This window comes from Parus major, chromosome 4 (assembly GCF_001522545.3).
Source record: "Parus major isolate Abel chromosome 4, Parus_major1.1, whole genome shotgun sequence".
In the NCBI taxonomy this organism is placed as follows: domain Eukaryota; kingdom Metazoa; phylum Chordata; class Aves; order Passeriformes; family Paridae; genus Parus; species Parus major.
Window position 1 is genome coordinate 57355314 of NC_031771.1, and position 16258 is coordinate 57371571.

Sequence of the window (16258 nt, forward strand, 5' to 3'; positions counted from 1 at the left end):
GTCATTTTCCTTGCTTCTACATCTTCCTTCATTCTCTGCCTGGTTCTGTGGAATATAGCACAGGGCTTACATAGGGATATGATTACAATTCATATTTTTGTGACTGAAGTAGTCATTAATACAAGTGATGGTAACAGCCAAGTCACGTTGATAGATTATAAACATTGAACTGTCCCTTCAGTGAGCAATTGCATGTCAGTCCTGGCCAAGCAGCAAAGGATCCTACAGCTGCTGCCTCTGGGCACTGCTTTCCCAGGTGGCAGATTGAACTAGGCCTACAAAAACCTTCTAATACAGCATAATATAAGCAGGAATACCTCATTACCAGCTGATTTATCTGTTTGAGGGAATTTCTGTTTTGATTAGTGGAAGCTTTCTGATTGAAAGGAAAAAAATAACATAAAAAGGAATATTTTATCTGGAGTTATTTCAAGGCAATTGGCCATCAGGGAATAATTTGCCAGAGTCAAATCTTGTATTGCACTGGAGGCATCCCAGACTGTGGTCTGTAAAAAGCATGGCATTCCTGCTAGAAGATGTCATTCCCTATTTTGAATGTTCTTTTTCCTGAGAAGTCTCAGCCTAAGCAAATGGAAGCCTGCAGGCATTCAAATCTCAGTAGAGGGACCTGTTTACTAATGATCCTTTATCTTCCCTCACATATATGAATCTGTTGAGGAGGAATACTGCAGTGCTACATAAAAAATTGATAGAAATCAAGCCACTCAAATACTACTTCAGACCATACATCAGAAGGACCTGCAAAAGAGACTTGATGTAATGTCATAACCAGAAGACAAAATCACACGTGTGCAGCATGTTTTGCTGTGGTAAGCCTTGGTGTTAGTTTCAGTTCCACACACATTCTCCTCAGTGTTTCTATCTGTTAATAAATTTTCCCAGCTGACAGTTGCACCTCAAAAAAGCTGCTGTCTCATTAATGTTTGTTTTACAAACTCTCAAACAAGTTTGACATACAGGTGAGGAGAAGGAAGAGGGTTTAGGTTCTCTTTGTTCCAAAGTTGCAGGTAATTTTCAGTATGCCTCAACTGGTGCTCTTTAAAAGTGCCAGAGAAAAGTTTGGGGAAGAGAGATTTGTGGGAAGTGTTTGGAAGAGACTGACTGGCTGCTCTGAGCAGCTGCTCTGCAATCATCTCCAGCACACAGGTGAGTAAGTTTACACATTTAGAGAATCCAGATTCATCAATGTAGTTTCCAAGTTTAAATATGATTGAGTTGCAGAAAGATCCCACTAATATTTCTTTTCTTTCTGTTGTAGATGTTTTCCTGACCCACATAGTTATTTTGTATGCTACACTTCTGGCAGCAAAGGTCACTTAAGCAATTTTGACACCATATTTTTCCACACACTCAGTAGTTTTGTGGCGAGAGTTTGTGGGGTTGTGCTGTAAAACGGTACAGAGAAGTTACCAGGGCTAAAAATAAACCTTTCAGCCAACCTATTTTTCTGTGTGCTAGTTCATTTCATCTCTGACGGTAGATGCTTTGGACTAGAACCAAAGTATCTCTTAGAGTAAATACAAGCTGCTATCAGCACTATGGAAAAAGCTTCACCTAGTTTCTAGACAAATTATTCTGCATGTTGGAGCTGCCAGCTGCACAACTCGACACTAAATTCACAAATGCAGTTATTTAAATGCAAAATAAAATACTTTTTCCTTTGGATTTACACATGCATCTTTGCATATGTAAATTTTTAGTGCAATCTACATCTATGGTCAGTATTACCAAAGCATGAATGTGAGCAGAATTATTTACATAATGAAATTATATCCTTAAATATACATTATTTGCCTTAATAAATCCTTTTATTCATTTGAATTTAAAGGTATTTATCTCCTCACTAGTTCTAAAAGATGATAAACAAGTCAACTGGATAGCATCAGAAATGGGGCTAGCCTGCAGCACTTTGTGACATTTATCTTTGCTCTCCCTTTTAATTTTACATGGCAATCTAAATAACACTGAAACTATGTCTGTAAGGTAGATACAGAGAAGAAGATGAGCTGGTGCACTGTGCTTTTGTTGCTGCTAACCGGAAAGGAACAATGCCTCAGGCTCTAAATGTGACACTGTCATCATTACAAAATGTTGTTCAGTTGTTTCTGGGCACCAGCCCAGTGCTGCTAAAACCTGACGTTAGTTCTAGGAAATTAGTGGCTGACAGATTCTTAATCAAGTTCCTAATGTACGTTATTGATATTCTCAGCATGTTCTATTCATTTATTTTTTTTTTAATTTTTTTTTTCAACTCTCTCCTTGTAATTTTGACATTATCCAACTGAACATGTTTGTGGGACAATTTTTTCTGGCCTGGTAACTTTGCGTTTGAAACATGTGATAAGATGGGTAAGTTAAGAAACAAATGCAATGTTTTGTCTTCCAGGGAATGTCTCTGGCCAGCCATATGAGTGTTTCTGGGTTGGAGCCAAAAATCAATGCTGGAGAATATTAAGCAGCATACAGTTACCTACATTTGCAGAATTTTTTTTAATAATTGATGGCAAATAAGTTTTACCCTTAACTTGTTGAGATGTGTAGATAATTTTCTTTTAACCTATGCTTATAATCTTCCTGAAATAAGCTTTAGTTAATGTACATGGTGCTGGTACTTCATTAATGCAGCTGCTCCCAGAGAGGTGATGGTTGATGCATTGCAGGCACAGGATACGGTCCCCACTGGTGTCCCAGGGTGCTGTGGCCACTTGGAGTGTGATCATGGAACTCAGCATCCCTCTACTGCTCCTGCCAGTGGAGCTGTGCTGCTGTTAAGGCAAAAGTACGAAAGTTCTTCTCACAGGAGGGAAGAATTTAGGCAACATTCCAGCCAGGAGGTAATGAAATGTACAATAAAGAAAGATGGGAGCAATACTTGGCCTCAGTGTAACCCATGTGCAATCACTGTCTGGCTTTGGATAAGATTCATCTGGTTGGCTGGAAGAGGCTGCTGACAAGCACCTGCACAGCAGCTGAAGAAACCTCACCTTTCTGAAGGGCTTTTCAATGAAGAATTTTAGAAGGACAATGGCGAATGCTCCCATGAAACCACATTTGGCAAACCAGTTCTTTATGTCATACCAGAAGAGAGGCTAATCTGGGTTGAACAGCAGCCACTTACAACACAGTTTAAATTTTAAAGAAGAAATTATTTCATTTCCAATAGGATGGCTGGGTTCTGAAACAGCAGTTTCACAGAGTGTAGGGAAAGATTGGGACACATTTAGGTTGTATCATCCCAAGCACATGAGGGAAGAGGAAGTTAAGCTGCAAATTTGATATGCTTTCATTTGATGTTTTGCTAACCTTCAACAAGGCAGCCTAATGTTAACACTAATAATTCTGCATGATGATCATAATTTCAATGGAACTTCATTTAACAATGTGTTTTGGCTGTTTAGGTAAGTGTTGCTTTTTTTTGTTGTTGTGTTTTGGTTTTAGATAGTTGCCTGTAATTCTTGAGTTGGACTTAAAAAAAAAACTTACGGTATATCCACCTCAAGTACACATGTGAGACAAGAATAATATTAACTATTTTTAATAATGCTGAAAGCAAGATTGAAAAGCATGAGAAATCAAAAAGCATTTTCACAAAGAAATTATTGCAGGCAAAGCATAGAGGAAACAATTGAACACTTCAACACCCAAAATGATTTTAGATTAATGTATGCACCATCTTTTTAGGACTTCTGACTTGAATATTTTTTATGACAAATGATGAATGTAGAATTTTAAAATGTTAAGGAGGATTTATTCTAGATCACATAGGTACTGAAATACAAAGCAGATAAGGATTCATTATTCTTATTCAATACAAATTGCAGTGGATAATGCTAAAGACATTCCATATGAGTTAAAAAATCAGCAAAAGAATTTTTATCAGTGATATTTTTCAGAAAAACAGTAAAGTCACAAGATGGAAATGTAGCACAGTCAATAGCACAACTGTGTTTTAAACAACAAACTGAATGAACAGAAAAACTGAAATTAATGATTATTTATTTAACTTGAACAGCTTCTAGGTTTTCATTTACATACTACATCAATTCTGCTGCTTTTATTATCCCTATACTGTCCATATTGTTCTCTACAAGATTTTAGTTGTTGCACTGTAAAGATGGAGTTGCCTGACTCCTTTACATATAATGAATGTGTGGTTTTTTCCTATGGACAAAATAGAAAAAATTATTTGCTTTTTTTTTATAAAACTGATCAGATGCCATTTTAGGGTGAGATATTAAAAAAATTGACTAGTTAGTTATGTCTTGCTGTGAAATGTGCCTGAGTGATAAACAGAATAAAATTTAGAAGAAAATCATGCAGTTTGCTTTTATTATTAGTTCTTCACTTTAATGTTATAAATGACAGAAAAAAGCAAATTGTAATTCTTGATACAGCATATAAAACTAATTTCTCAGCAGTCATGGGATTAGATTTTATAGGATTGGCACATTTGTAATGTTCATCAATGCCATTAGAATGTAAAAAGAGTTACTTGATACCCACACAGTGGTTTCACTTTAGAATAAAATATTTTGAGCATATATTGCACAATGTCTCATGTATCAATCACTTTGCATGCTGACAGTGAGAGAAAATATACTGAAAGCAGGAAGGAGTGAAAAGTTTGATTTCTTCTGATGCTGTCCAAGTCAGCCTCTTCTTAAAAGCCAGACAAGAGATCTGATGAGAGAGCAGGGGTCTGCATGGTCTCTCTTATTAAATGGAGGTGAATTTGAACCTAATGGAAGAAGTTGAAACCAAATTTAAAAACCCATCTCTAAAATGCTGTAGACTGGTAGTTTTAATCCTTTAGAAGTCATTCATTAGAAGCAGTGCTGGACAAGAACTCCTACATGGGAACAAAAATTGCAGTGTCTTTTTCTTTAACCTTGATGAATTTTTCAGTATTGACTAATGAATCATTCTGAATTACTCCTTTTGATCGTTCTTTACCTGGCAGAGAGTGTTTAATATTCTTCAGACTCAATCTCTTTTTATAAAGCTTTTTCTTGAAAATAAAAAATATGTTTATCAGCAAGTATGCAGAAAATCTTCATTTATTGCACACAAACAATGATGGAGGACTTTAACACATCAGATTAAAAGTACTTTAGCCAGAAATCAATTGCCATTGTTCAAGGGAGAAGTAACTAGTAAGTAAGCTTGAAAATTAATTTAATAATGATTTTACAGTATTAATTTTTAATTTAATTTTTAATATTCAAACACTTCTTTAATGTTTAAATTATTTATTTGAAATACAGCTTTAATGACAACTTTTTGTTGCTTTACCTTTGAAATTTATGTATATTTCTCCATTAGCTACAGGTCACAGTAATTTAAGAGTCATCCAAATACCAAAAAATATAAATATATCAGTTGGAGACTACACTTAAATCATCTGTATTTGGCAAAATCTATTGAGAGGTGTAGAGCAAGCTGGCATTTTGTTAATAAAGTGAATATCTATCCTAAAAGTATATAGTCAAAACGTCTCTATTCATCCAAAATCATGTATGAAAACAAGGATCTGCTAGTCATCAAATCTGCCAGTGTAAATGACACTGGATTTTACTGCTGTGAGATAATTATTGAAATACCTTTCTTTAATAAAATACATTGAAATGGGATAACAGTGATTGTTGAAGAGAGAGGTAGGCTAGCAAGAACATGTGTGTGCCATTTCCCTAGTCATCATAAAGATTCTTCAGTTTGAAATATATTATGCATTTCCTGCTTCTCCCACCTTCCTCTCTCAACACTCTGGATCTTAGGACAGAAGAGACAAACACAAAGAGGGCCTGAACAATTATTAATGACAATTGATTTAAACTCTCTGCCTTAATATCTCCTGTGTAGAGATTGTTTTCCTCTGTAAGGATTTGCTAATAGGAATTATTACCTAAGGTTTACAAAAGTGCTGTGCCTGAGCTGTGTGTTTCACACAAGACCCAACCACAGTTCCTCCTCCTCAGGATCATGGATTGATGTGAGACCATGAGTGAATCTGCTGTGTGGTTACAGGGGCTGCAGTGATCACATGGTTAATCTCCTCAGTAATCTGTAACCTTTACTAACCATTTTATTTTTTTATTACAAGTTCTTAATAAAAAGTGATAAATAAATCAATATGGATGATAGAGCAGTATGGACCCTATGTGGATTTGTGTCCATAAGATTGTTGTGGCTGATTGTTCTATATGTGCCATGTCTCCCTGTTTTACCAGTCATATGCTAACTTTTACAGGGGAGCAATTTAAGGTCCTAATTCTGAGTTTAAAAGTTAAGCATTTAAAAGCATGTTTACATTTAGTATTCACACACATTAAAATTTTCAGCAATAGGAGTGAGATCTGTTTTACCTTAAGTTATTGATATAATCTGAGACAACCAGAAGACAATTTACCTCACTTCTGTTATACAACTAACTCAAGACATTTTGCACCAGTTCTGTAAGATGCTGATCTTCAGCTCTCTTTATAGCTCTCAAATGCAGTGAAAGACTAGGAGAGCTAGCTATGGTTAGACCTTTAGCACTATCAAACATCACTCACTGACTGGTCAAGTCAAAGGAAGCCTTTCCCATCATGCAGTACACTCCAGTTTTGGACAGTATTTTATACTATGGGTCAGCTGATCCAAAGGGAAGCACAAAATTATCAAAGATGTAGAAAACATCAGTGCCAGAGAATCCATGTAGTAGTGTTCAAAATAGCAGAAAATGAACGTTAAATGACTTTAACAGTCATTTAATGTCTACAATGTGTTAGGGAATCTGATCTCTTACTTGGTCAAGTACAAGCAGAAAAGACTTGTGTTAAATACTGGGAGGAGGAGGAGTGTCAATCTGCAGGAGCTGTAGGAGGTTCTGACATTACTGATCATCAGGCATGCATCTCTCAGCAATGGGAAAGTGACCTTGCACCTGATTCACTCTTGAAACAGTTTTTAATTTTAACTGCCTTTTCTTTTCCTGTGATATTCTTTTATCTTTGACCAGCACTTTATATAAAATACATGATTGCAGAAGATTGCTCACTGGAAAGGAGATGTTTGGAAAAATGGGCATCCTTCCTTTTTCAGTGGAGGCAGGAAGCTTGTATCAGTGCTACAAAAAGAAACAGCACTCCCCCCTATCTGGTGAGTTACAGTATTTCCATTAGCACATCTAAGTTACATGCTTGGTTTGAGATGGCTGGAGAGGTGAACTTAAGAGGTATTTCAGTGTATAACTTTGCTCACCTGGCCCTGGTCTGCTGAGGCATCTCGAGCTGGCAGGAGGGATCAGAGGCACAGCTTGTAGTCCAGGCGAGTGTTCTTGCAGCCACTTGCTTTCATTATTTATCTTTTGAGGAGAGTCATCACTTAAACAGGAGATCTTGACCTGGCTAAGGTGTTCAAGGATATCAGTTCTGATAATTTCTTGCTGGTTTCTGACTGAAAAAGTGAGGAGCCAGGACTTAGCTCTGCATCATAGTCTCTTATTCCTGGTAGTGACAACTGGAAGTAACATCTGAAAGACTCAGCCTTGAACACATGGTTCATAGTTTTTTCCAAGCTGTGATTTCGTTTTAATTAATTATTAATTTGGGTTGGTAGGGGGCTTTAGAGGGCAGTGTTGTTTGTTCATTTGGGTTTGGGTTTTTTGTTGTGTTTGGAGGTTTGTTTTATTAAATGTAGAACTTTAAAGGTAGAAGAAGTCATAGGAAAATAATGGTGAATGACAAAGGTGTAGGACAAATATAAATGTAGGGCAGCGGTGGGCAGAGGGCTCAGATCACTGAGGTTATCTAAGGCAGCCTCTTCAGTAACTGAGTTGTTTTCAGCTTATTTCACTTACAGCCTGAATACCACTCTAGTGCCTGTCATCAAGACTAGTTGGACCAGAGCTCTGCACTCTTCATCTAGGTGTTTATCGAGCTCAGGGGAGTTTGGGTGTGGCTCAGGAAATGGGCAGTAAGCAAGCACTGACTGGAACTTGGGTATTGCTGAAGTTCTGCACAGCTTCCTGTGCTGACAGGGGAGCAGAGCAGATGATGGAGGTGGAAGAGCTTCATGGGAGAAATGAATCCACCAGGGAAGCAGCTGTGGAAAACTCATCATGTAATTCTGCTGAATGGGTAAGAGGTTTGTAAAAAGACTCTCACTATTTAAGGATTTTCAAAATGAGACACTTGGGAGTGGAACAGAAAGCACACAACAAAGTGCTGTTCCTAGGACAGCATCTTCCTACACATGAAAAAGGTTTAAAGTAGAGAAAACACACTCCAAAATAAGAAGAGGTGTATTTATGTAGTGGCAAAGTATTGAAATCTGTTGTTATATTTAATAACACTAAAATTGTCTGGAGAAGGGCAGCAAAAAGCAGAGAATATCAATATAGAGAAGACTGAGTGAAAGAAAGAAGTGTAGGAGAAGTTAAAAATGACAATAAGGTCCCTTCATGTGTAACTGTGTGCCAAGCTCAAGGGGCTTGGACCAGCTTCAGCTCATAGGGCCCTTCGAGCAGGCAACACTTGCTGAGAGCAGGTAGAAGATTTCTGGCAAGCTCCTTTCCCATGCAATCATTCATCTTTTAATTACATTAAAACATAAAGTAGGCAAGGGAAAGAATCCCCAATTTAACCTTTGCATGAGTTTCCATTTCAATCAGCTGGACAGGCTTGGGCAAGACACAGAGGTGATGAAAAATGCTCAAGCCCAAGGTCACAATTGCAGTTACTGAGCTTACAGATTCCCAGGTTGTCCTGTAAGAGAACAGCCTTGGTTTGGTCACATTGGTACTGTGGTCATGGAGAAAGAAAATATCAGTGTACAGATAGTGGAACAGTAGTATCTATCTTTATTGAGCAATAGTCATTGCTCTAAGAAAAATAAAATACCTGTGAAAATTCATTCCCTGTAAGTAGAGTGCTACTGAAGCTAAGAGACTTAGCTAAGAGACTGGAGATATCATTGAAAAAAATTGGAAGACTACAATGTGGTCTGGTCATAGTAATAAAATATTCTAATTACTAGCTAAGAAGGGACTAATCTTCTGCTTGTTAATATTTCATGAAGATGTAAGAAAACAAGGTTGAGGATGAGAAAACAAGCATCCTAGGGGGTGCTGAGTGAAAAGTTCATTAATAGCCAGTTACTGCTCAGAATTTGTGTGGATAAGGCTGCTCCAGAGGATGTGTGAATGCAATTATAATATTTTGCAGCTGCTTTATAATTTAGCAGCTACCAGCCATGGTGATGTGTCATAACATAGATTCAGTATTTTCCTTCATGTAAAAAGACCTTTTTCCTGTTTTAGTGGAAGCAGAAACAGTGGTTTTGTAGTGGCATCTTTTTAAATGTTCAAGCAAAATTGGATGTTATAAATCATCTACTGCTAACCAGTAGGTTAGTAAAGCCAGTACATACAATGTGTATAGACACCACATTTCAAACAAATTAAGCCAGTAGTGATGAGCAAATACTATGGTGTCTCTGGAATTGCACTTGCTGCCTTTCAATTCTGTATTGCAGAATATAATCACCTTAATTTAATTTTTTTTTCTGATTGTGAAAAGTCTTTGCTTACTTGGGAAAAGCTAGTCTCACACTCATTTATAATATAACTTAGACTTTTCCAGTTTGGAAATTTGGTGGATATTCTGGGTAGGTTTGGGCATCATTTCTAGAACAGTGAACATGAAGGTTCTGTCCGCCTCTGCAAGGCTATTTACAGTCTCATGCCTTTTTTACAATTCTTGGTGTTGAAAAGACAATCCTGTAACACAAAATTGAGTCAAGGCATGGATTTTATTCTCAGCTGTATTGTATGTCACAGCAACACTGAGCAATTAGGTCAGGAGACAACACATAGCTGTAAGTACCCAAGGTAACTTAAGCTGGGAGTGAACATCCTCATGGCAGAGCTGCTTCCCATAGCTGTGCTTTTAGTAGCACTTGTCTCTGTCTCTGGAGAATCATCCCATGTTTCCTCAGCTGAGATGCTCAGGGAGTGTTTCCCAGACAGTTCTGCTGGCTGCAGGGGAATTTGGCCTTTGAGGGAATTCCCAGTGCAGTTGATTTTTTTCATCGAGTTCTGCAGGTTTCAGCCAAAATCTAAGCACTTTTGTAGCATTAGTACAAACTTCCAGCTCATGGCAGCGTGCATAATGCTCACTGCTGACTGGGGCGTTCTGGTTGTTCAAAATGCACAGAACTGTGATCCAGATTAGTTGGCCATCCCTACCTTGCCTCCTGTTTGACATTTATCTGGCAGGTACCTCTCTGTGCTGAGCATGGTTCATCAGAACACAGACAGCAAATCCACCCATTCATTTGTTATGCCATCTCAGCTTGAGAATTTGGTTTTATATATCTGTGGGAATAGGTGTTGTGTACATTTCAGGCAGATCCTTAATTCTCATGTTTTGCTAAAGGACTTACCTATGTATGCTTAGGAATAGGATGACTTTTGCACTGTCCAGAAAAGCATCTGAATACCACAGCAGTTTGCTTCATTTTATTGCATCAAAAGAGCATCAATCCAGAGGGAAAAGTATGATGAAGTTTTTTGGAAATATCACAGTTAAAAGATTAAGGAGATAAAAATGCTTTCCATTTCAGATTTCATAGAATCTGATCTACACTGGAACTTGACATCTTTAGTATGATAAGTATTTTGTGCCTGCTGCCTAATTAACTTAGAGAATTGAATCTGAACATAGTAAGGCTTTGCCTTTCAACATTAGTACTGAGACTTTATTTTCCTCTGTAATTGTAACTTCATGGCCTGTGTTGCTTTGTGTTTCCTGGGGCTGTGCTGTGTCATGGGTAAAAGTTCATTTTACATCTACTTTATGGGTAAAAGTCTTCACTGGTATTTTCTTTGCTTTTTAGGGCTGTGTCTACGCTTTATGAATCACTTGAATGTTTTTGTAATGAATCAAGAGGAAAAGATGACAAATCCACTGCAGCTATTGTATCCAATGGAGCAGATGAGCAAATCTCACAAACTAGGGCAGCTGAAAAGTCTAGAATGAGACAAGGATCTGCCATCTACTTTGACATTCGGAACTAAACAAAATATGGCTAAATAACTATGAAACTGAAAAATATGATAATTTGCTGCTGAAAGATGGATTACGTGTTTCCTGTCAAAAGCTTGTCAGTGGGACAATACACAAGAAAAACAGTTGGTTCTAAGCACTTTTTGAATGTTTTGTTACTAACAAAATAATATTCTAAGGAGTCTCTGAATTTGGAGGATATGTCATTTAGAAGTCTGTCTTCAGTTCATCCTCTGGTGTCCAAAAATACTATGTTAGCATTCTTTGAAAAAAAAATTCCCGACTGAACAACATTCTCCAATAAAAGCATTCCTTCAGGAAGCCCATGTGTGAGTAGGAGATGGTAGAGAAAAAAATGCATGGAGTCTGAGCTCTGAAACTGTCATCAGTGCTGACCACATTACAGACACAGAGGCATTCCTGTGGGAAGGGACTGTCAGTGTTAATTCATTCACAAACCAGGAAAAGTCTTCCAGAGAAAAAAGTCTCCTACACACATATACTAGGTTTAAATGAAGCTATATATATATATATATAAATGTATAATTATTGTGTAACTAGTTGAGGAGGGCTTGTTGAAGGATATAGGGGTGGTAATGCTTGTTCCACTTTTTCCAGCTTTAAAGGTTTTTAAAAAACCACTGAAGAAAAACCAAAGTTGAGAAAATTAAGGAGCTTCCAAGGTCGGAACAAGGGTGAAGAGTTTTGACAGCAAAGCTAATGGCAGATGTCCAAGGGCTGCTGAATGTGAAGAGTGGATGTCTGAAATGTGAACGTGTTTATGTACCAGGGCTACGTCACCTTCTGTGAATGTTTTTTAAAATCCTGGAGGGCTTTGTCCTGAAACTCACTATTACAGATCCATTTCCTTTACTGCATGGTGAAACTCTGTCATGTGCCATATTCCTTCAAGTAATCAGAGACAGGGCTGCTCTGGGTTCCTCCAAACCCTGTAACTTTGTTTGCTACACAAGAAAGTAATAATCTGTAAAACGGTGACCTTCAGCCCAAGTCCCTGTTCAAGGAAGCTCTCAGTTATGCACCAGAGCTGAAAATGCATGCAGTAAATTTTGGTCTTTCTATAAACTGCTGCTTACTTCTCTGTTTAATCACAATGAGGTGTACAGTGTTCAGGAAAATGTTAAAGAAAACCACAGCTTAATAGTCTCCAAATCCTATTTTTGTTACATTTTGCTTAAATGTGGCTCCTAACAGCAAAGAATGCTGCCTTCTTAACAGCTGCTTTTGTCTGTTAACATGGCCATCTCTAACATCTGGCCATTTCCAGCATCTGGCAGTAGAATTTATCATGACCTATTTTTATCTGTGGCTGACAGTGGTGGCTATGAGCCAGCAGAGTATTTTTAGAGCTCCAGCTTTAGACACCTCTGCCTCAAATATATTAACTTCTGTGCCACTTGGGAAGCAATAAATCCTTATGTGTTTTAATTCTTCTTGGCTCTTTTGTTAGCATTAAAACAAAAGAGAGCTCTGTAATTAACCTCAGCTCATGTTCTAGCATGCAGTATGATGTCTGCTTAACTGATGAATATATAATGAAGGCATCTGTCTAATAATAGAACTTGAAGAGAGTCCTTGGCCACTGCTTTTAGCCATTTTATTGGTCATTCCCCTTTGAACAATCTGCTGAAAAATGACGGTTCCATTCCATTTAATTTGATGTCCAAAGTCTGTGTTAAGCTGAAACACGCTGATTTAGGAGCAAGTCTGGCACAATAATTTTGAAAGCCTTGTGTGTATTCTGTGCTTTTAATGTCCCACCAATGTACCTGGCTTAGTCATAGTCCTACAAATGAGCTTCCCTCTCTGTTTATGTCATGTTCCTGACCCTGGTTAGGAGAGCTAGTAAAGTCAACTTGAGCCTGAACTCTCCCTCTTCCCAATCCATTGCAAAAACATGCAAAGAGTCACATCTTATTTACTCTACCTAGCACTTAATCAGCTACTCTTAGTGACTGAGTATGACCTGGCTTGACCTGCAGGGTTTTTTTTATTTTCTTCCAAGCCCTGGACTGGCGTTCTTTCCTCTCCTAGTATCCGTGGAAGAAGATTATGGAGCAGGCATTCCCAGCCCCATTACAGCAAGGACCATCAGCGGCAGGCAGGATGATGAGGTGTCCCAGTGAACATGTTTGCAGAACAGCCCTGTTTGTGTGTGGTGCTGTGACTGATGTCCTGTGCCTGGTAACGGGGCTGGCAGAACAGCAGTGATGGTGTGGATTAACCCTGTCCAGCAACCGAGCTCTGCACAGCCACTCACTCACTCCTGCCTCCCCTGGCTGGGCACAATGAGGGCAGCTGGAAAGAGCTTTTTATTATCATTGTTTTTACTAAGTGCTCTTCTGTCAGTACTTTGTAAACAGGAAACTGCAAATGCAGACTGACAAACAAATGCACAAATCAAAAGAACATGAAGCTATTACTCTAACCAAGAGAAAGGGCAGGTGATCATGTGTCAATGTTTCTTCTTTTCTTCATAATGTGGAATGCAGAGATGGGAGGAAGGATTTTTATGAACATACAGATAAAATGGTTTTGGCTAAGTTGCTGTGGTCTGGTGAATTTTGTTGGCTGAGAGAATGTGATAAAAATTAGTTCCTTGTCTTTTTTCCAGAGCAGAGTCTGTTGGCACAGCTTGCCAATATCTTACACAGCCAAAGCTGTCCTTCCTAACCTTGTTTCAGGAAGTATTCAACTCCACAGAGGTGGAGGAGTATAAGAAGGGTAAGGCAGAGAGGCAACAAGTGCAGCATCTGTGTTAGGTAATATTAATGGACTTAAGACAGCCAGAGATCAGAGGCATAACTAAACAAGTGTTTGAAATCATAATTAGGAGCTGGGCCTGTCACATACATTTGCTCTGAAATTTGCTCTGCTGATGTCCTTGTCTTGTCCTGAATTTGAATGCTCAGCTCCAAAAGCCAGGAAGGTGTAATGTGTACAGTCTCTAAGTTGTCAGGCCTAACACAATTGCAGTCTATGCTTAGGGCTTCTGATACTGCTGTGGAAATAAATCATGAAAGCAAGTAATTGGTGTTGCTGTCTCTATTGGGATCAGAGCAGATGGGGCCAACCGAGTGATGTTAGAAAAGGTATTTTATTGCACAGTCCATCAGTCTTATGGAAGGGTGAGATGTTTAAGATGTTAAAGTTCTGGGATAGTAGATCAGTCCTACCGATAACCTCAGTGTGCACATAAATCAGTATTTCAATATTTAAGATGTTACATTCAATGCCATCACCTCAGAAGCCGTCTAAATTCTAGTTACAATGTCTTTTTTAAACTTTTTAACCAATCAAGAGTTTACACAAAAGCTCAACAATATCTTCATAAACCAATCATCAATTGCTTCGTCTCACATGATGCTGCAACAATGCATCTTTTTTCATCCAATCATATAACACTACAGAAACTTACATTGCTACATTTATAATTTCTTACTAACTCTGTAACTCAGGTTTTATGTTAAACTTCAAAATCTCTATTATCTTGCTTAACATATTTATTCACTTACATAAAGCATACTTCTAGTTGCTTAAAATATATTTCTACTTAAACTACAGACTTCTATTCCTACTTCATATTTGTATAGCTTCATTGTTCTAAAGCTCCAAGCCTTCTCCAAGGTCTCAGGTCAAACACTGTATCAATCTCTAGCTCTGAGCCTCTATGTTCAAGGTCTTGAGATCCCTCTGTGCCTGCATTTCACACACTCCCTCCTTTGCTTATAAAGGAAAAAAAGCCATAAGCTTCTCTGACAAAGACAGTAGAAAATGGTCAGGTAGTGGGGTGAAAGACACTCCAAAAATACCATTTCTTTTTTTTTCTCAGATAGAAAAACTCTGCTTTTTCAATTTAGAAACTGTATAATATTAAAAATTGTCATTTCAAGTTTCTTTTTAAATACGGGCTAAATTTAATCTAAACTGCAGGTCTAATCTCAAAGAGGGGCTGCTATCAAGCAAGAAAAGAAATGGAAAGGGTAATTAGCATTTAATTAAAACTGCCTCTGGGTAGAATGTTTCTCACCTCACCTGCAGAGGCGCAGTGTGGTAGCAGAGTTATGTGAGTGGTGTGTTGGGGTGCTGAGTGCAGGGACATCAGACAGGTACAGCTTGCTCCCAAGACACCACAAACAGTGTCCTGGCACAGCAATGACTAGCCTAGATACATGCCAGGTAGGACATCTAGATAGGTATAAGCACATTCAAAGGACAAATTTTGGCCAAAATAATGCAGCTCCTATATTTGTGACCACATTTCCTCAACACAGTCAAGCATCTTGTCTTCTAGGTGAGACTCTATTCATGGTTGGATTCCCCTCTCCAAAGCAAGGATTGTCCCACGTCTGTGCAGATCATTTTTTATTTTCCTATTTGTTGAAACCCTTCTCATTTTCTGATAAGTGAAATCTGAAGTTAAATGATCTGTTATAAAAGCAGGCTCTAGTTCCATTTCCCACTGCTGTCTCCAGTATTCCTGAGCCCAGCGTTTCCTGTGGTTAGCAGTGACAGAACTGCTGGAAAAAGAACTCATCAGATGCACTACACTCTGTGATTGCTTTCAGCCAGCTCTGTAAAACGTGTGTGCCTGGGGAACTTCCACTCCATCAATTTGTAAATCTTGTAAATCTTCCTGGCAGCATCTATGGATATCTCCTCACCTTACACACAGTTCTGGGATAGTAGATCAGTCCTACCCATAACCTCAGTGTGCACATAAATCAATATTTCAAAATTTTAAAAAAAGTTTTTTTAAAAAGGGGGATGAATAGGGGTTTCTTTGATGTGTTTCCTGCATGGACACTCAACACTAAACAACTTTCTCTTAGGGATTCCTTCCTCTCAGAAAATATTTTTGTACAACGAAGGAAAAAGTGTATTTCTTAATTCATGCTTAAGCATGACAGCTTAACAGAACCAAAATATTCCTCCCTGCATACAGGAGTCTCTTGATAGCTTTCCTGAAATTAGCTTATTCAATTTTCCATGTTGTACCTCTCTATAACAAATAGGAACTTCCTCTAAAATTTTACTCCATTGCTTTAAGTGTTACAAAAAAACCATCCTCCCTCATAGTTCCTTCTGACCCTTTCTGATGTTTCATTTTTTCTTTTTCTTTTTCCTTTCCTCTTTTTCTTTTTCTTTTTCTTTTTCTTTTTCTTTTT